The 21516-nt window shown below is 39.9% G+C and overlaps 1 protein-coding gene across 1 annotated transcript in view; it reads right to left on the bottom strand.

Moving 5' to 3' along the window:
* Positions 1 to 11680, bottom strand: part of FAM110B (family with sequence similarity 110 member B) — an 87677-nt gene extending 75997 nt beyond the window's left edge. The window contains exon 1 of the mRNA XM_068396775.1: positions 11593 to 11680. The gene's annotated coding sequence lies outside the window, so the exon portion shown is untranslated. The remainder of the gene's footprint in view (positions 1 to 11592) is intronic.
* Positions 11681 to 21516: the final 9836 nt, after the last annotated feature.

Genomic DNA, 21516 nt, shown 5'->3' with positions numbered 1-21516 from the left:
CTGACTAATAGCCAGGCGCTTATCAAACTGTTGGTTGTTGGGTTTGTTTGTTTTTTGTTTTTTAACGAGTTCAACTATAAAAAACAATCAGCAGAAAAAGTAGAGGCAATCCACACACCTCTACCCCTCAAGCCATCTCCTCTAGAGAAACTGATTGCAGAAATTCAGGTACACATGAGACAATGCAAAAGCCACAAAACTCCTTTACATAACTGCGTGGCTTCCAGCAGTGAGTGCCCAGAGCCACCTGGGAGACAAGGGACAGCTCCAGACAGGGACCACAAGGGTCACAGCAATGAGTGCTTGTCAGGACACCGTACTCCAGTGTGGATGCCGCTCTCTTCTCCAGCTGGCAGCTATACAAAACATTGACCTTTATCCCTGGACACTCACATACGTGTTCAAAGATTTTTCCTTCCCATAACCATTTTCTTCACCATCTTGATTTGGAGAGGACTAGTTAAGCGTGGGATCTGACTGCTTTTTTATCCCAATGAATGCTCGTCCCCTTCCTTCTACCAGGTCAGAACTTCAACATGCATTAATGGAAAAGGCTAAGACCACAAGGAAGTGATTCTCCTAGCACTGTGGGGTACCTCAATATTTGAAAGTCACATACAATGCTGTCAAAACAGTGCTGGAAAAGACAATTTATTTCTCTTTCTGCAGTTGATAACCTTCACGTGACAGTTTCTCTGGGAAAATATCAAGCACTGAATACAAGAACTCCAGCAAGGACCCAACTAAAGCCCAGAAATATCTGGAGAAGCAGCAAGAAATGGTGAATTGATGTTTACAAAAGTTTGTAAACTGAATAGAAGTCTGAGACTTAAGATGGGCAGAGTTCCCCGAGTATGACTTTATGGCAAAGAGACTTTCTTGTAGTTTTAGGAGTGGAATTGTACATAGCTATACATAGAGATGTCTTCACACTATTCACTGACCTCTCTCAGTATCACAGCAAGCTTTGTGGTCCTCTTTTTCCCCATCATCAACTTCAGATATAGTTCACCAATATCACAATAACACGGCTGGGTCTGAAATCCTCCGAGAAGCGTAAAATGAGCAGACACGAAACAAAAAATGGATGGAGATCGCTCTAGCAGTGAAAGAAAGATTCACCTTACAAGATCCTGTCCCTTCTCCTCTCTGCTTCTGGCAACATTCCATTTCTTTGCACACTGGCCCACCCATTTTCAGAAAAGACCACCAATTTTGGCTCATTCTTAACCTGTCAGAAATGCCCTGTCAGACACACTCATCTCACCACTTCTCTCACAAGCCCTCCACAGACCTGTATCCCTCTTCTTTTCTGGCCCTTCTGCAACTCTAACCACACTGCAGAGGCACAACTCAAGAGCACCTCATCTCCCTCAACTGCTTTACTTCCATACGCCATCCAAGCCTGGCCCTCTCTCTCGTTTTGCCTCTCCACCAGAGTCTCTGCAATGCTCTCTCCTGAGCAAGCTTTGGTGTCCCTCCTTCCTTCCCATGACACCACTCACACTTACGGGCATCTACTCCCTCCCCTCCTACCCCATGCCTCTTCTTCCTTCCTCAAGACTTCTCCTGTGTCCTGAGGTGCCAACTGACCCACTTGCCCCAGCCTCTCACTAACTCAAATCCCTTCACTAAGCAGCTTCCAAACACGGCTCAGCAGTGCTGCTGAGCAGCATAGCAACTTCAGTCTCACCACCAGCTACTTTCTACCATCACCTTTCCTCTTCCAGGGTGACATCTTTCCTCTGATGACCTCCTGTCAACATCTCCTTCCTCACCACGCACAACTGCTTTGCTCCTGCCTGAGGGCGACTGAATAGGGACGTTGGATAATCTTCTGTTGAGTATACTAATGCGTGCCTAAGGAACAGTAAACCCCTTATTCTCGCCTCGGGTATAAGGTTTTAGAACAATTTTGAAAACAAGAATAATGAAGGACTGGAATAACCAAAAACCAGAAAGTAGGATGAACTGCAACATATATTTGCCAAAAGTATATTGGGCTAGACTAGTCCAGTACCTTTCCTTAGCACTGATTTTTCTAGATAATGGCAGCACGTATATTTAATCTCTAGACTCCAATTCTTACTAATTAGAGTAGCAGAAATTGAAGGAATAGTAGCACCATAAAGTACAAGTTCAGTAATCAAAAACTCTGCTAAAAATGGCAATCATCAGCTGGAAACAAGAGAAGAATAACGACCACGTGCATGTCAGTCTTGACTACGAACTGCTGTTATGAAGCAGTCTGTGATGGGGGTCTTTGGCAAAGGCTACAAAGGCTATCCCAGGAAGAGAAAAACATATTATGAATTATGAACTTTCAGTAAGCTGGAGATGTGCAACCTTTTCCTCTGAGAAACAGAGTTAAAAGAACAGCAGGACATTTACAGAATCACAGAATCACAGAATGTTAGGGATTGGAAGGGACCTTGAAAGATCATCTAGTCCAATCCCCCTGCCAGAGCAGGATTACCTAGATCATATCACACAGGAACGCGTCCAGCTGGGTTTTGAATGTCTCCAGAGAAGGAGACTCCACAACCTCTCTGGGCAGCCTGTTCCAGTGTTCGGTCACCCTCACCATAAAGAAGTTTTTCCTCATATTTATGTGGAACCTCCTGTGTTCCAGCTTGCACCCATTGCCCCTTGTCCTGTCAAGGGATGGCACTGAGAAGAGCCTGGCTCCATCCTCATGACACTTGCCCTTTACATATTTATAAACATTAATGAGGTCACCCCTTAGTCTCCTCTTCTCTAAGCTAAAGAGACCCAGCTCCCTCAGCCTCTCCTCATAAGGGAGATGTTCCACCCCCTTAATCATCTTCGTGGCTCTGCGCTGGACTCTCTCTAGCAGTTCCCTGTCCTTCTTGAACTGAGGGGCCCAGAACTGGACACAATATTCCAGATGCGGCCTCACCAGGGCAGAGTAGAGGGGGAGGAGAACCTCTCTCGACCTGCTAACCACACCCCTTCTAATACACCCCAGGATGCCATTGGCCTTCTTGGCCACAAGGGCACACTGCTGGCTCATGGTCATCCTGTTGTCCACTAGGACCCCCAGGTCCCTTTCCCCTACGCTGCTCTCCAACAGCTCTGTCCCCAACTTGTACTCATACATGGGGTTGTTCTTGCCCAGATGCAGGACTCTACACTTGCCCTTGTTATATTTCATTAAATTTCTCCCCGCCCAACTCTCCAGCCTGTCCAGGTCTCTCTGAATGGTTGCGCAGCCTTACGGTGTGTCAGCCACTCCTCCCAGTTTTGTGTCATCAGCGAACTTGCTGACAGTGCACTCTAATCCCTCATCCAAGTCATTAATGAATATATTGAATAGAACTGGTCCCAGTACCGACCCTTGAGGGACTCCGCTAGACACAGGCCTCCAACTGGACTCTGTCCCATTGACCACCACTCTCTGGCTTCTTTCTTTCAGCCAGTTCACAATCCACCTCACTACCCGATCATCCAGACCACACTTCCCCAGTTTAGCTGCGAGGATGCTGCGGGAGACCGTGTCAAATGCTTTACTGAAATCGAGATAGACCACATCCACAGCTTTACCATCATCTATCCACCGGGTAACATCCTCATAAAAGGCTATCAAGTTGGTTAAGCATGACTTCCCCTTGGTGAAGCCATGCTGAGTGCCCCTAATGATCCCCCTATCCTTGATGTGCCTAGAGACAGCACCAAGGACAAGTTGTTCCATCACCTTTCCGGGGATGGAGGTGAGGCTGACCGGTCTATAGTTACCCAGGTCCTCCTTCTTGCCCTTTTTGAATACTGGAGTGACATTCGCTTTCCTCCAGTCCTCAGGCACCTCTCCCGTTGCCCACGACTTAGCAAAGATGATGGAGAGTGGCCTAGCAATGACTTCCGCCAGCTCCCTCAGCACCCGCGGGTGCATCCCATCAGGGCCTATGGATTTATGGACGTCCAGATTGTTTAGTTGGTAGATGAGGGCTGGGTCAGGGACCAAGATGAGATGATTTAAACCAGTTGAAGAAAGAAAAACACCAAAAATTTTAAGCCACATTTTCAACTACTCCAATACCTTCAGCAGAAATACTTCAGCAGACAACCAAGACGAGAGCTTGCACCTTTCAGAGGTGCACACTCGGTGAAAACTGTATTGTGAAGAAAATGTAGTTTATTCACCAACATTTCTCCTTTGAAACAGATGGGACACAACTGTTCATAATACTGACTGGAAGAAACAACTGCTATCTAACACGTAATGTAGTGTGGGTTACCTGCGGCATAATCAGGACGATGAGCATACACCAATGAATTCATGCATCAGTATTCTTTTGCATAGGATTACAGTCATATTTTTATATCATGTAGCAGAGCTGCAGCATAGTGTAAGAAAAGTTGGTGCCAGTAGAGGGAGGCAGTTGCTCTCCAGGACATGTATCTTCACATTCCCCAATGCACAGTAGGAAGCCAAAGGGTTTGTTTTTGTGGAAGTGAACTCACCCCTCAGCCATTGTGTAAATGTGGCTTTAAATCAAGCTGTAATTAGATTTTGCTGTATTTAACAAAACCCCTCTTGTTGCTCCTCTTTTCCAGCTCTAGACAGGAAATAAATGTATTCGTGAAACAAAAAAGGAAAAAAGTTTATGCCTCTTCCCAGAGCATGTCCTGGCACACATGCAAAAGTAAGTACAAAACACAAAACAATAAGCTGACGGGACACTAAATCTTCACATTACATCAGAACACAAAGATCTCTCAGCTGGTCAACTGTTAAATGTCTCCTCACTTTTATCAATATTCTGCTTCACCACATTAACCTTGTTAAAAGATACTAACAGTCCAACACTTGGAGTCTAGCTTTTCTTCATAAATTTAATTTACTTGGCAGAAAACACAAGTGGAAATCTTCTGCTAAAGACTCAGGCAAACTAAGACTGCCACGTATTCATTTTAGGACAGATCTTTTCTTTCCCTCTTATTTTAACTATTATGGTGACAGCATTCCCATTTTTAACCAAGTAGCTTCATCCCTCCTCACAGTCATTGTATGGACTGGTACCCCTAAAATAAAACTGTGTGTGTTTTCTTCAAATCCACTTTACTGTAATACATGTTGCACAAGGTGGTTTTATTTTGTTCAAGTCCCTTATGGACTAAAGTGCTTATTTCCACTGCACTTTGCCATATGAGGAACTGCATAGCAAATGAAGTTGAGTCCACTCAGAACAATAAACAGCTTTGATTGTATTTTGACTCCAAAGCTTACAAAGAACTTTATGGTGGCAGTGACAACAGTGGATACAATGGTAAACTGGTGCGAGGAAGTCAAGAGGACATGCCCAAGGTCACACAGCAAGTTAGCTGCTGACTGAAGAACAAAAAGTTTCTGCTCTTAATCTAGACCTTCTTCCCAGTGAGTCAAAACCAACTGATAGCTATCTGGTCTTGTAAAAGTTTCAGGTTCTTTAGAAGAAAGAAAAAGAGACCAACCACTACTTACTTACTTGCATGCATGCAACCATTGCTTAGGATTAAGTTATTTACAGAAGTTACTCATTTTTAGGAGAGTCTGAAAAGTGTGTCTTTTAAGAAAAAAAAAAAAACACACAACAAAAAAAAACTTATTTCAAGAACATATGCTCTAATACCCTAATTCCCTACAATTCTTCTATTACACTGCAAGCTTGTGGATGCCCCCTCCCTGGCAGTGTTAAAAGCCAGATTGGATGAGGCTTTGAGCAACCTGGTCTAGTGGAAAGGTGTCCCTGCTCATCGCTGGGGGGTTGGAACTAGATGATCTTTAAGGCCCTTTCCAACCCAAACCATTCTATGATTCTGTGAAGTTTTAAGAAACCTAAGGCTGGTTTAGATGACTTAAAAGATAACCTCATTCTAGAGTCAGTTTTCAGTTTAATCTCTAAATGGAAAAGCTCAAGGTAAAAGCAAATATTAGGAGAATTCTTACATTTGTTTTTTTGAAATAGTCAATACTAGCTCCTCCTGAAGGAAGGATAATGAAGTTTAGTACAGTACCGACCCAAAAATGACAATTCAAAAAAAATCTTATTATGTGCACAGTTTCTGCTTCTGAAACTGTAAATCACCTGAGTAAAAGCTCACAGTTATTCAGCATCCTATTTCTTACTGTATCTCTACTGATACATAAAAAAAACTAAACATCCTGCATAAAAGAAACCTAAATTTGCCATAACCAAAGAGACTATAGGTACATTTATTTTCACTCGTCTTCTTTGACCCATAGAAAAGAGGGTTTTATTTTTTCTGGAAGTCTGGAAATTGGCACAGTATAGCGCCATGAGCCACAACTGTGTGAAACATTTTGAATATTAATGTCTAACCAAGCTAACAATTCAGAAAAAAAACTGGGGGAGAAATCACATAAAGCATGTAACCAATGGTATGCTGTCATAAGTAGGAAAGGGAAGTTTCTATACTAACTCCTAAAGTGGATGCATACAATAAGATTAGCTTTATCTTATTTAAGTTTCTTAACAGGAAAACTGCATCCTCCTGACAGCATTCTGTTTCCAGAAGGACTCAAGCTCCAAGTAAGAGTCAGTCTTAAAATAAAGTAGCAATAGCTATCTTTGGCAGAGCTGGAACCATGAGGACAACACAAACAGCCAAAACAGTTTATTCAGGTTTGACTCAAGAGGAAAAACTAAATTTCAGGCTAGACAAAAATAAGACACAACATACTCAAAGAAGCTTCCAGACTACCATTTTTAGGTCATGCCCTGTATTTTATCCCGCTTTTCAATTCATACATAGGAAGGTCAGATCATAAAGTGGCTTCCACTGTGGCATTTCAGTTCAGATTATTCTCTACAAAATAATTAGTGCCTCACTTACATACTGTTTTGCTAGTCTGCGAATGTTATTTGTATTTATTTATTTCTGAGAAGCTTTTTTTAATCCCTTCAAAGTACCAGCATTCTAAGCGTAGCTATCTCATGCTCCATGAACTTTAGTGCCAGTGCTATAAGCATTTCTTTTCTTCTTAACAACTTCATCAGTGTTTACATGGGAATACAGTGCTAGCACTGTAACCATGCAAAGTAAATACGCTGCAGTAAATGTAAGCTTTATTCAAAGTGCACTTTAAAAGTCTTTATGGCACACTCCAGACTGGACTGCCAGTGCTAGTGTAGGAATAAAGGCAAAAGGACAACTAAACAACAGACCTTTCACGCTAATAAGAATTTTGGAAGAGTCAAACTGAAAACCTATGGGCTAAACATATCGCCAAAATGTGTCAATCTGTTTGTTGAAGTCAACTGCATTTCAGTTCCACATAGACAGTCCGAGTAGAAATGTTTGAATATTAGAAAAATCTTACAAAAAAGGGGGGGAGGGGGAAATATGCCTCTTTCTTCTTCTAAAGATTTGGGTGTTGTTCCTTATAATACCCTTCCGTTGAAAGGGTATTGGGGGGCAGTACTGCAACACAAGACAAAAATTCGCAAAATAGCAGCCAGGGAGAAATTTACAACTGTACAAACACTAAAGATACAGATTTTTCACTGTGATTAAGTGATGCTAATGCTGTGGCATTTTGTTCATCATCTTCAGGAAGCATTTCAGAAAACAAATTTAAGCTGTTCAAATTTTTTTGGCAATATCTAATATCCAAAATCTATATTATGTCTAAGTTAGCAGCTACCAGATATAAGCTGTCCTCATGATTATAGGAAACATAAAAATCACACTGTCATTGCATGCTCTCCCACACTACTATCAAAAGAGATTTTGTAGCAGAATATACATTCAACACATCTTAAAAATTCAGTATTTATACTATGAGTAAAACTATTTGGTAGTTTTAAAATTTACAAAATCATTTTAAAAAACGTTTGCAACTGTACTGAAATTCAGGCCTGTAAATCTGATGTTTTTCACTGTTCTCCTCCAGATCATTAATTACAAAATCCTTAATATTTGTAATTTTGATTCACGTACTTCTCTACCAAGTCTCACATGGTAGCTTTTTCAAGGAATATAATGCAGCTATCAGCAACACTGCTTTCCATCTTAATTGTATTCATTATAAAAAAAAAAAAGTCCAAAAAACCTCCAACCCTAAACTCTCATACAACTCAAATCCCCATCTTCCTCTTTGCTAACCCACCGCATCCCAAGCTACCCCTGCAAAAAGGGCCTCCATTCCTCTACCTCATCTTCTCAAGCTATTTATTCATGATGAGATTGTTAAGTATATGGGAGAAAAATGGTTAGAGAATAAATAAACCTGTATCAAAGTTACTTGAGAAATGCAAGTAGAAATTCTCTTTTTAAAAAGGATGAAATGTACTTCTGGCAAGCTAGCCAGCAAGTACCAAGCCATGATTTTCCTCCTGGTAGAAGTTAGCACAACCAGCACACAGACCACCAGTGAGGGACTTCCCAAGGAAATATAGCACTTGGGGAGAAAAGCAGTGTCAGTGACCTCATCCTGAGGGCTATTTTAGAAAAGAATTTATGCCAGAAGTAAAGGGCTTAAGCAAGACTGAAATCCCATTAAGGAAGAAAATAAGGAGAGAAACACCAAGAGCCTCTTAGAGTAGAAAGTTTAAATAAAGTCAAAGCTATTAGTGGGGGCACAGGGGAATAGAAAAGGAAACAAAGGCATAAAAGGTGGTATACTATGAAAATCTGCACTATTGGTTTCACTTTTAAAAAAAATACAGTTCTATTTTAAGAACTTTTTTGGACTGAGCCAAAACAACACTTGCATTTTATCTCCTCTAGCAGGAGAAAATGGAAGAACATTTAATGTTCAGAGTTTCCTCTGTACGAAGGGGAAAATTATTATGCTAGCCCTTAACACTCCCATTGAATGATAGCCTGTTTGGTTTTTTTTTTATTTGTCCCTTTTTTTTTTTGTTTGTTTTTCAGGAAAAAAAAAAAGACTCCACTAAAAGGCACACATGGCATGTACATAGACCTTCTTTTGCTGATATCACCACCACAGGGCTGAGTACTTTAATTCATGAAATGCAGAAAATAACTGAACGATTTGAGGAAAAAAAAAAAATCATAAGCAGACTGACCTTGCTATTTTGAAATTCCAATCTAGTATTAATGGCAATAAAGCAGAGAAAGGCCACGAATAAAATCCAACACCATAATACCTCAGAGATACAGCGATGCCTGAATAAATCAAAATCATCAGTTTTGGTTTGTGGTACAGAAGTTTACATTTGAACACTGCTGGATCGCAGTCAACTAGCCAGCTCCCACAGCAGCACCTTTAAGCTGTATTGATTTCTACAGAAGAAAAGGCACTGTAAATCTGCTTGAGCAGCATTGCATCATTCTTTTGGTTGGCTTGAAGTAGTAAATTAAATGTTTTCCATTAGCATGGTAAAGAAACTATACAATTTTGTTTTTATTTCGAATACAGTCTCAAGTTACGGAACACTTTAGCTAACTCTGCGGCAAGGACTACATGTTTCATGTTTGTTAAGCCAGCAATTCATGCTTATGTGAAACCAGATGTGTACATTGCACAGTTCCCAGGGCTGTAGAGGTTTTTTTAAATGTCTTGCTGTCAATTAAAAAAGACCCCACTTTTCAGTTAAATCGTGGAATACACTGAAGCAGAAACAACATACTCTTGCAGCGAAGAGGGAAGAGAGGGAGAACAAAAGGGGTGGGAGCAGAAGAAAACTTTAAGGGAATAAAAACCTCACACACAGAGCAGCATATGAGCAATGCTGTGGTACAACAAAGAGCAGCACAGTTCTGAGAAGCAATAAGCATAACATTACTTGAGGTAACAAAAACTCCTTGATCAATTATTCATATAATTTACAACAACAGTTACAGCTGCATCAATGAAAAAAAAAAAAAAGAATCTAGGGCAAATATAAAATCTTCATAGCTATGAAGTGCCCTTGATATTCACCAGAACATTTGGCTGTCTCATATCATGTGTTTCTGGTTAGCAACACACCCCTCCAACAAAGGGAAACAAGAGACAGAAAGGCACAGAACAAACTGCTTTGCTGGAAGTAGTGACAGTGTTCAAGGCTGCATTTCAATCCTGGACACTGTACATCACCAAAAATTGACAGCACCCTACACTTGTACATGAATCCTAACCACCATCACCCCACTTAGATACACCCATGCACCCCACGGGGTTACACAGATACCTTCTATAAAGTCTGTAACTCTCTCAATTTGTAAAACCACACTTTTTAAATAATATTCAAAAGAAATAGTCTATATTTTTAGTGCATGGTTATCTCAACTTGTATTGTCTCAAGTATTCCCTAAGGTAAATGTAACAAAGGGAAACATTAAGGGGAAAAACATTTCTGGATTCTTTTTTTTTCCACTGTATAATCATCATCAGTTTTTCCTCCTCTGTCAAGGTTTCAATACAGTATCCCGAGTTGTTCAAGCCGACCTTGCTAGTGGACTGGAGAAACACAGCTGGAACTGAATTCAAAGAATTGAGAAGTAGAGAGAAAGGGAATGGTGTAAGAAAGGGATTAGTGCGCCTAACCGTGCTTGGTGGTCTTACTCCCAAGCATGTACAGCAGATCTTGAGGGAAGGTTATGGGGTGAAACACTGACTGTGCTAATGGGAAAACTCAGGCCAGTTTTGATTTTACTCTATGGATAGTAGGACAATGAACTTTGGTCTAGTTCAGAGATCTAATTCCAGTCTAAATTAGAAATATCAATAAAGGATTATCAAGAAAAATCTGCAATTCTTCTCAGATGAATCAAGGAATACTTATTTCAGGAACCTTCCAACAATGAAATTAACACCTTGCAACAGCTATATTAAAAAAATGCAGAAGTTGACAGACCTGTAGAAGGACCTACTTGTAATCTTGAAGAAATCTGTAGAAAATGTTTCCACTACTGCTCACTTTTTTTAGCCAAGTCTCTACACAAAGTTGAATTAATCTTGTCAGTATGAAGGAAAGATTCTGCATAGATCATTACTACATTCAAAATCCTGGCTATCTAACAAAACCATAGCATAGTCAAACCTCTCAAAGTGCCTGGGTCTATAGCACTGATAGGTTCAACAAAGTTCTTGGGGTCACACTCTTTTTCATCCATCAGCATTTGTCCTTTACAAGCAAGAATGAGTTCTGGATGACCATACTACAAAATAATTATAGTGCTGGTAAACAGAAATTCATCATATGCAAACCTCATTCTCCTCCCGCTGCTGAAGACATCCGAGAGAGCTTCCATATTTTTGTGGCCACTCGAAGAGAGCAATTACTGAATGTGGCAATTAAAGTGGGATATGTTTCTAAAAACAAAGAGTGCTGCAGAGCTCTGAAACAGTCCTGTTCCCTTGTCAACAAAGAACTGTGAATATATCTTTCTACTAATATTATAAGGAATTACTTCTGGCTCTAACCTACAATACACTGTTGTTTTTTCCCCCCTCCCTCAGCATTTGCTATGACATTTGTACCAGGTAGCAAGCAGCAATACACAGAAAAGAAGGAGAAAGCTCAGAGGTGCATTTGTGTGTTTAACGTAGTAAGAAAAGAAATCCTTATTTTAAAAATTGTATCAGCCGCTTCCATTCACTTGAAAAATGCATCTCTTTACCTTAATGTAAGATTTCTGGGCTCCTGCTAAGGCTGCCTGGCCTGTTAGGAGGTCTTCACCTTTAGCAGAGGTCTCCAGACAGAGGCAGGTCTCTTCACCCTCGAACTCCCAGAGGCTCCTTGCAGCAGTACCTGGAGACACAGCAACAGGGAAGGCATTTAGCTTCATCATCATGTGTCATCAAAGCCACAGTTTTAGGACAGGCAAGAATCATCCCTTTAGGTTGAATCTTTTGGCTTAAACAACGTAAACTTCAGAAATCACAAACGTATATCTTGTTTTGGAGACTGAAAGGCTGCAAAGAGGTGGTTAATAATACCGGACAAGCACTTAGTCAGCTGTAGATGTTCTCTAGCATTTATATTGCTAGTCCTAACAGCATAGTCTCCAAGCTCTGAAATTCAACAGGCAACCTACAGGTATAAATTCTGAGTTTCTCTCATATCATTATTTTCCTCATACTGAAACTGCTCAGAGACACGCTTTGGGAATGCTTCAGAGCAAAGAGCACAAGTGGTGAGCCATCATCATCTCAGTGGAGTCGCAGAGTGCTCTGCCACTGCAGGCAAGAAACCCAGGCTGCAAACCACCTTACCCCTCTGTGCATGACCTCCACCCAGCTGACAAAGCAGCCCTTGTTAAATATGCACTAGAGAACACTGTCTTTTGCTCAGAAAAATTCCAAATAAAAATCCTTAAACTCCACCATCAAAAGGGAAGGATAACAAGACTGCCTTCCCGAAATGAACGCGATTCACTGCTACTCCTTACTTGCAAGACAGCCATACAGAATTTAGTAGGTTGTAAGACATAACCTAAATCCCTGTTCAGGTTTATGTTCTTTTTCTCGCAACATGCCACCTGAAGCTAGCGCAGCTCTAATCATAATACTCTAAAAAGAAAAGTACTTCAGTACCTGAGATTTCTGGGGTTTGGTTTTATTTGACAGTATGTGCTCAAGCACCCTTATTGGCACAACAGCTTCTTTTAAGCAAACATTTCTGAGCAGTTTCAAATGATTTTAACTTTCTAATCAGTTATTCACTCTAGAAACAGGACTGCAATCAGGTTACAGACCATGTGACACAACATGGGGCTCCTTTAACAAAAATCTCAAAAATATTTTCAGAAACTGTTTAAGCACAAATTCAAGAAAACAGTTGTCTCATACAGTTAACACACCAAATGGGAAGCAATATTTGTCAGATATGAATTACTTCGGGTTTCCCTACTCCCAGTCTTTTGAGAACTTGCCTGAGTTTGGATCTTGAGATCAGTACACCTAAGATGAGGGTTCATTTGTGTTGGGTGGGTGGGGCTTCATCTTGGAGTCTGGCTGCCTTTGAAACAGTGGTACAACAGAACAGAGCAACAATGGAGGGATTTCAGAAACAGACAGGCACTTTCATGTAAGTGCTTATAAATCAGAAAAAATAACAAGAGGAAGATGAAGACATAAGCATATTCAGAGTGACATAGAATTACAGCTACTCAGTTGTTATGGGACCGCTGTAGTATTGTTATTCTGGTATTTGGTAAAAGGAGGAAAAAAAACCCCAGCATTTTAAAAACATGGGAGGAAAAAAAAAAAAAAAAAAGAGAGAGATGTTTTCCAACCTTGCCTTGCTTAGTACAACAAAGCCCAACAACAGATTACCAACCAAAAACACACTCTTGTATTATTACAAATTATTTTGATATTCCAAAATACTGTATTTTAAGCAGTAATTCTGAACTGACACTCATTTCAGTCTCAAAACTAAAGCAACTTTGCAAGCAAAAGGATAGCAGCAACTCATAGTTTAAGACCCCTGTAAGTGTATATTCAACAAGTCAGAGGGGAAAAAAGGGAACATGGCCATTAACTGCAGCTAGTAAATCTGTTCCAGCCATGTTTCTTGGCCAACAGCTTGAGCAAGTTCAAGTACAAGCACTTTTATCTCCCAAGTTGAGTGACAATTTTTACAGCTATCAACTGGTCAGGACAGAAGACACCCCCAAAATCCCTAGAAGGCTGCTAGATGTACTGCTTAAAAAGAAAAACTTGTGACAAAATACTGCAGAAAAACAAGTTTGTGTCTTTTTGTGCAGGAAAACGTTCAGCTTCACTAATTCCTCCCCTTCTGCCCTGCTGAAATTGGAGTCCCCTGTTTTCTGCTTCTCCATTAAGTTGCCGGTTCAGAGTTTGCAAAGAATATGGGTTGCAGCTCCCAAATTTACATCTGGTGCTGGTAATGTTACCAGTCTCCTAAGGGAAATACATAGCACAGAGTTTAATATACTCATGTTTAAAGAAGAAAGTATGTTTTGAGTGTATGCGTGTGCACAAATAAATATGTCTCTATTAAAGTAGTTGCCACAAGTTATCAGTCAGCTTCTCTGAGGCACTCAGAACTGCACTTTTAAAATATTTTTATGAAACTGTTTTGTATTTATAGACTACATCCTGAGTTTCAGTCTTTATCCAACAAGCTGGAGCCTTTTATGACACACATCATTTCCTGCTTCGCTGTCCAGTATCAACAAGTCTTTGGGCTTTCTTCTAAAAGAGTTTCATCCTCACGTTGCTATGTTCTTCCTCTCTTTCGTTGTCAGTTGCTAAGTATAAAATCAAAGTTTTAGTACTTACAAAAATACACATCTTAAAGAAGAGAAGCCAAACCTAATTTGGAAAGATCCATGAATGAATGAATGGGCTTCTTATTCTGACAATCCCAAAAGGCACCAATTTAAACCTTCAAATCTCACTCAAGTCTACCCTGAGGTTTCCATAATCCAAACTGAAGTCTTTAAAAATGTAGGATTTCTTGACAAAGAAATAAACTGATATGGAAACTCAGCAGCAGATGATTAAGCATTTGATAACTTGATGCTTTGATAAGGCGTTACCTTAATCCCTGTCACTGGGGAGAAACTGAAGTCAGGAAACTGAAGGTAGGCAGCTGGAAGAATCTAACTACTCAAATAAATAAGATATACTCTCTGTGCCAAAAGAGATATGAACACTTTCTGCAGCCAAACAGAGCATAGATCCTGAGAGAGAAGAAAGTTATTTAACAAAGCAGAAGAGGTGTAGGAGTTCTCAGCCACACACATAACAAGAAACAAGGAAATATTTACCAAGGGATATTGTGCCAAAAAAATTCAGTCTGTTTAATGCAGACCCTAAATTTCTCAGTGCAGGAGAGGTGCCGAGTCACTACTCTCGACAGTCTCTGTAGCTTTCAGGGTAAGAAAGCTCATATCAAACATAAATTAGAAGGTGTAGTCAATTTAGAGAACACGATTTTCAGAAACATTAATTAGTGGAGTTTTGCTAGGAAGGGGGCCATATCCACTAATTCTGGGCAGTTTCTACTCCTGTAGACAGACATGTTTTTATTAAAACAACATAAAACTAAGCTGTAATCTGCTCACTTATTCAGCATTAAATGACTGAAAAGATGGAGGAATTAAATTAAAGAAATCCCAGAAAAATCTGAAGTCCAGGCTTCTGCAATTAATGTTAACACGTTCATACTTCACACAATATTACAGTAAGTATTGCTCTATATTAGCTTTGCTGGCAAATAAATGCATAAGTATCTTCAATATTGGAGGTTTTACTTTTGAGCTGGAAATCTTAACTTTCACATTTTCTGACTTTACACACACAAGTTAAAAAAAATTCCCCCCAACTTAGATCAGAATAATAAACTTCATCACAAAGGATTACATCTATAAGAAACTAAGAAGAGCCTTAGTCACCACAAAGTTTTGATGAAAATACAGCTAATTTTCCAAGCAAGAGTTACATCAACTGGGAAGGCAGCAACATCTTTAAAAGTCTCACAGTTTCACTACCACTATTCTTGCAGCTGTGAGCATCTCACAAGACAACTCTGGATCAGCACAGCTATCCAGCCACTACATACTGTCAGGGAAAGTCACAGTACATTTACAGAAGCATTAATCTCCTACATGTTAATTATACTGACAGAACCTTCAACTAGAGGCAGATTACCAAGTCCAGCACACTAATTTTTTTGTTTGCTGGTGTGTACATATGCATGTTTGAAAAGCATATCTAAGAGAAGAGACAAAAAGCAGAGCGTCATTAGTTTTCTACCCACATTCTCAGATACTCTCTTTTCTAGTCTCCAAGACTGAGGGTTTCATTTAAGGTTTGTATCAGTTATGGATTAGGCACTCTGTGTCCATGGAAATACACACATCAGGTGCAGACAAGTTGTCATTTTATGATCCACATGCACTGTTGCACCATTTATCAGGAAAACAAAACAGAGTCCTTATGCAATCATCTGATTACTTACAAAGTCAGAGCTTCTGTCCTTCCAACCTTCCTCACTGGACTACTTATAAGTTTATAAAGGTAAATGATAAAATATGCATTTATCCTAGGAACTTTTTAATGGAAGTCTAGCACTTTCCTGGAATGAATCACAAATAGTCATGAAAGTATAATAGAAAAAAAACAAAAACAAACAAACAAAAAACAACAACAAAAAAACACAAAACAAAACAAACAAAAACAAAACAAAACAAAAAAACCCAAACACCACCCACAACAAAAAAGGAACATAGGAAAACAGGTTTTCTGGCCAGTGTGCTACCTGGTTCTGCAGGAGATGGCATGTCTCTCTAGGAAGAAACTGTCTGGGAGGGCAATGGAAGGCAGGGAAATTGCAGTACTTGAACAAAGCAGCACTATGGACAGACCCAGTGGGTTTCCTTCCTGCCACTCTGTGCACCTAAGGAACGACAGTCAGATGCCAAGCAAAGTAATGACAACAAAAAAGCAGCCAGATTTAGGTCTGCTAAGACAAACAGCTAAGGTAAGTAGTTATTGAAGAGGATGGGCATAACTGTCATGGGAAACCACTCCTTCAAGAAACTCCACTGAAAAGGAGCAGATGATTGGATGTACTCCCCAGCTGAAAGCACGAACACATTTCAGGAGGTACTGACTAAAAACCGCAACTGGGAATTTATGAACTGAGTTTATATGCTAATGTACAATCTCCTACCATCTTCAGTCTCTGTGAATATATATGTCTTGCCAAGGGACTTGAAAGAAGAAAGCCTGTACACTTGTGAACATTCCTGGGTTCGGTGATGACGGCTGAGCTAAGACTTGAAAGAAAGGCTGTGAAACAGTAAGGAAAACAAGGTATACGACAAAAAGCAAGTATAATGATTCAAGCCACAAGAGAAGATAGGCTTAAGAAGGGGCCTGGTACCATGATTTATTTTAAGTAAATATGAATAGGAAATTCAATCAGAACAATCAAGTTTCTTAAGTTTTCCCTGCAAAAGGGAATAGAAAAATATCATACTGCCTTATTACTATAAACATTACAGGGAAGCATAATATACAGAATGGAAGTTGAAATGAAGTCAAGAGACCTTTTGTAAGAGTTTCTGGTGACTTCTCTAGCAGCTAAAAAAAAGTCAATTAAGCTCCTAAAAAGGGCATCATTAAAGTAATTAAGAATCACTCATTCAGGGATACCAAAATAGGTGTGCCGATGACATTCATCACCTGGAGGTCTTGAAAATGGTTTAAGACTTGGACACAGCCCTGAAGATTTCCATTTATAAAAAAATGGTATACTCTGAGTCTTTATTGATAATCCAGGGATCACGTCAGCATACACTATCTTAAAGTGTTATGTCCAAAATATAAAGGTTTGTGAATGACAGCCTGGGTATAACACTTGAAGTAAACCAAATTCTGAACTGTCCTTTTTTTGAGTTTGCAATTTAGCTTTATTCATTTTTTCATAGTCCCCATGAAAGCATAACCACCTTGTAGTTCATGAGATGCAAGCTAAGTAATTGGTTTGACTTTAGGACAGACATTAGAAGCAACCATATGCTATCACCATCCTTGCCTGCTATTTGGGAGAAATCCTAACACAAGACAGTCATGAAAATATACATGGAAGTAATCATATGCAGCTGAAGAGGGAATAACATATGTTACCCTACCCTGTCTGCAGTCTCACAACAAACTTTCCAAAAATTAGCCGCACTTAATAGGTAGAGCTGGAACTCTACTAAGCATAAGAAAAGCATGGAACTAAAAGCATGAACTATTCATGAGGCAGATTTTAGACCTGACAAGGGTGACACCGCTCTCTGGCTTTTAATAGAGACACCGTTATCATTTTAAGAAAGATACTCTGGAACGCATAGACATTTTCAAAAGTCTTTGCAACTTCAAAGGTAGACCCATGTTACTTAATGCCTTCAACAGATTTGGACTCCTGATTGGTTTTGTTGCAAATCCAGCCACAGTTGGAGAAGTAGGATTTTTATGCAAATTATAAAACAAATTTGCTATACCCTCTAACCTTCCCCTCATCTTGCCATATCTGCATTAGACAAGCTGTGCAAGACACACGGGAGTCCTAAGCCTTCTATCCTGGTACTGAACCACCACATGAGGTGTGTTAGCTCTCCCTCGGGTATGACCAAAGGACAATGATCCACATTCAAAATAATAAAAGTGACACACAATCCCATTAAATGATCAGATCGAGACAGCTCTCGAGTTTTCAGGACACAGTTAGATGCTGAGGTAAAACTTGCCCAAGCAATTTTGCCAGGGAACGATGCCAGGGAACTGCAAGAGTGGTTCTCCAAAGTACCTGAAGGACTAGAGGCAGTACAGCACTTTTGACAGATCTATGGGAAGACCAGGAAGTATGGAAGTGCCAGATGGTTACTGAATACTGAGCCATGCACACATTTTGGAGGAGTTTCAGGTCACCTTCGTTTGCTCAATGGCCAACACAACAAGAACTGAATTTACAATATAAGCTTGAGAACTGGAATAAGTACAAATTATTAATAATGAGACATTTGCAAACACAGAGGACAAAAAACCCCAAACTAAAACAAACAAAAAAACCACACCACAGTTACACACTTCAGAAGAAATAAGAAACAACTACCAGGGGGAATCAGCTGAGGGAAACAGTCATCGCTTTATCGTTTCATTACGCATGACTGAAACACAGATGGACGTTACAGCCTGTAAAGGTAAATTTTCCTCTGGCCTGAAATACTCTCCAGCCCACACTTCTACATGCAGGTTTCTAGGTAAAGAATTTTCATCAGCAAGTTATTAAAACCCCAAAGTAGCAAGAATGTAGTTTAATCTATATTCACTTGAGGACAGCCACATGCTTACCCTGCATTATACCCAGACTGCAATTCTGTCTTCACAACCCAGTATAACCAGGGTTGTTTGTTCCTAGTTATTCAGCTGTAATTGTTTCTCTTTGTTTTTTTTACAGCTAGAAGAAGAAAGGATACAGACAGGTGAACTCAGTTTTAGATTTTTAAATCAGTCAACAGATGAAACGTTAGTAATAAGAGACATGAAACAGGTATATTGCCCATGATAAGAAATACTAACTCTTCAGCTGGGCTTCAAAAAAAACCCCACAGTCCACTTTGCTGGGAATAAGAAGATATGCAAAGCTTTGACTTGGGGTCAAGCCACAGGGTCAAACATACAAAGAGAAGATAAATCAGAGATTATTTCTAAAACCTACTTTCCAAAGCACAAGAGAATGAGTGCCAAAGTATTTATAAAACATACCAGCACTGAAAAAAAGCCAGGTACCAAAGCAATATATAGTAGCAACAGACCTCAGCGAGGCACAGATGTGCTGCCTGCTGCAGCGGTCAGTCCTACTCTCTGTCACCAGCCAAGCTTGGGGATCTGGCTCGACTCTTTTGGCTCTCACACCCAGGTTTTCTCCACATCAGACCTAAGGCAGGGGAGTTCCCCAGGAAAGTATGTAACTGGGGAGTACCCCAGGACCCCACACTACTGACATAGCTGGGGACTCAGCGAGGCTCAGGTCAATACACCTCAGAGTACACACACTACAAACTTTTCCTAGAAACTACATTAAAGCATGATTGTTGTTTATTAAATATTCCTAATATTAGACTACAAAAAACTACAAGCAGTTTAATGCCTCCCTTTGTGACCTGTTTCGATACTTCACTATCACCACTGATAGAAACAGTAAAACAGTGTTACACTTACAGGAAAAACAGTGCTGGGTATAGGATACCAATGATCCAACTTCAATGAGGCTGCATAAGGAGTCCTTGTATCATGCCCAGTTACACATGGAGATGGGATGTCTTACCAAAAGCCTTCTTCCCTGGACCACAAGAAGTGGAGCCTGCCCCTAGGCCATGGGCTCAGTGCTTAGGACAACCCAGTAGGTGTTTTCAAAAGCAGGAATTAAGCACAACATGCCAGCTCTGCAAAGTCTACCTTCATCAGAGCCACCTAATAACAATGTTTTTGTGCTGCACACCACAATTTTGAGAAGCAGAGAAGGAAACAGTTCCGTATACTGATGCAACTCTAGCTTAGTAACGGGCCATTTGAGGCAATTCTGTACAGAAGTAAAAAATACATACGATCCCATGATTGCTTACTTTCTTTAAAGTTAGTCATCAAAATCTGGTTATTGGTTAAAACATTTTAATGAAAATTATTACTCCCCAGAATTTCAGTGCAGTGCTACAGCACTTCCATACCCCAGAGGAAGCGAATACAGGCTACTCTGCTCCAAGTAGCGGGAAGCTGGCAAACACAGGCAAGGGGCAAGCAGCCAAACCAACTACTAACGCTAAGAGCAGTATAAATCAACAGTTTGAATCAGAAGGTTTTACACTTCCTTTAGAAGGACTTAAGCCACTTACTGCTTCTTTTATAAACATTTATCAACCTTGTATCAGGTTGTTATGGTACGGCAGGAAAGTGGCAACAGTTGCAGAACACTTCCATCAGTTTGACCTTGATTTGGGCCGCTTTTTTCGTCAAATGTCCAATCAGGAGAACAGCTTAAGAGACTGTATTCTCACACTGTTCTGACAACTCATAAACCTAAACTTTTGACAATTTTTTATTCCTTATAAATAAAAATATCAATCAGGACTTTCCTCCGCAGTCGCACTGTATCACCAGATGCAGCACGAAAAAAAACAGATAGCTGATAGGGCTTTTCCATGGGTTGCCATGGGCACACATTTTTTATAACCCTTATTCTCATTTAACAGCACTGAGGTCGGGGAAGAAGGAAATAACATACAATATTTGAAAAAAGCTTTCAAAATAAGGACAGAATTCACAGCATAGATAGTTACTTCACAGCAGCAATCAGAAAGTAAGAGAAAGGACGCACAGAAGGTTGCAACTTGCCAGTTGCACATCATCAGTCCATAAAGCAAGGTCTCTTTTCTACCCCGAAGCCAAAGGGCAATTGAGCGCTCATCCTACCCTGTCACTCGTTCTGCAACTACCTAGCAATTCTTTTTTAAATAATAGAGATGGACCACTAACACATTGGAATTTCAAATGATCCCGCATCTAAGAAAACAATGCTGTTCATTTGGCTTACAAAAAGATCTCCAAAAATACAGGCAACATTTTTGTAAATCAAAATAAGTATTTTTCACTCGAGGCACTCACCCCTAATGATGCGTATTTTGATGATTCCACCAGACTAATAAAATGTCAATATGGCATTCTCCCTTGTAAAAGTTGGTAACATTTGTTATGTCAGACATGGTGATGTTGCTGCAGAAAATTCTGTGCAAGTTATCTACAAAGACAGGCACCCAAACAAGTAGTAAACCCGAAACATTGAATTTGAACATTGCGAATTGTAAGTTCAAGTATATGAAGCACTTAAGAAGGTACTTAACCTTTGTTAACCTTAAGAAGGTACTTCTGTAACATACAAAATTAAGTATCAAAAGCACTAAAAGACAAAAAGGAACAAACCTTAAGATGAAGTCCAATATCTAGAGATCTTTATTGCAGTGCTGTGATTTCCACTGCTACGTTTTCATACTGTACAAACAATACATTTAATTTTCCAGTTA

This window comes from Nyctibius grandis, chromosome 3 (genome assembly GCF_013368605.1).
Source record: "Nyctibius grandis isolate bNycGra1 chromosome 3, bNycGra1.pri, whole genome shotgun sequence".
Lineage (NCBI taxonomy): Eukaryota > Metazoa > Chordata > Aves > Nyctibiiformes > Nyctibiidae > Nyctibius > Nyctibius grandis.
The sequence above is the reverse complement of the archived record's forward strand: the minus strand, read 5'-3'. Positions and strand labels throughout refer to the sequence as shown.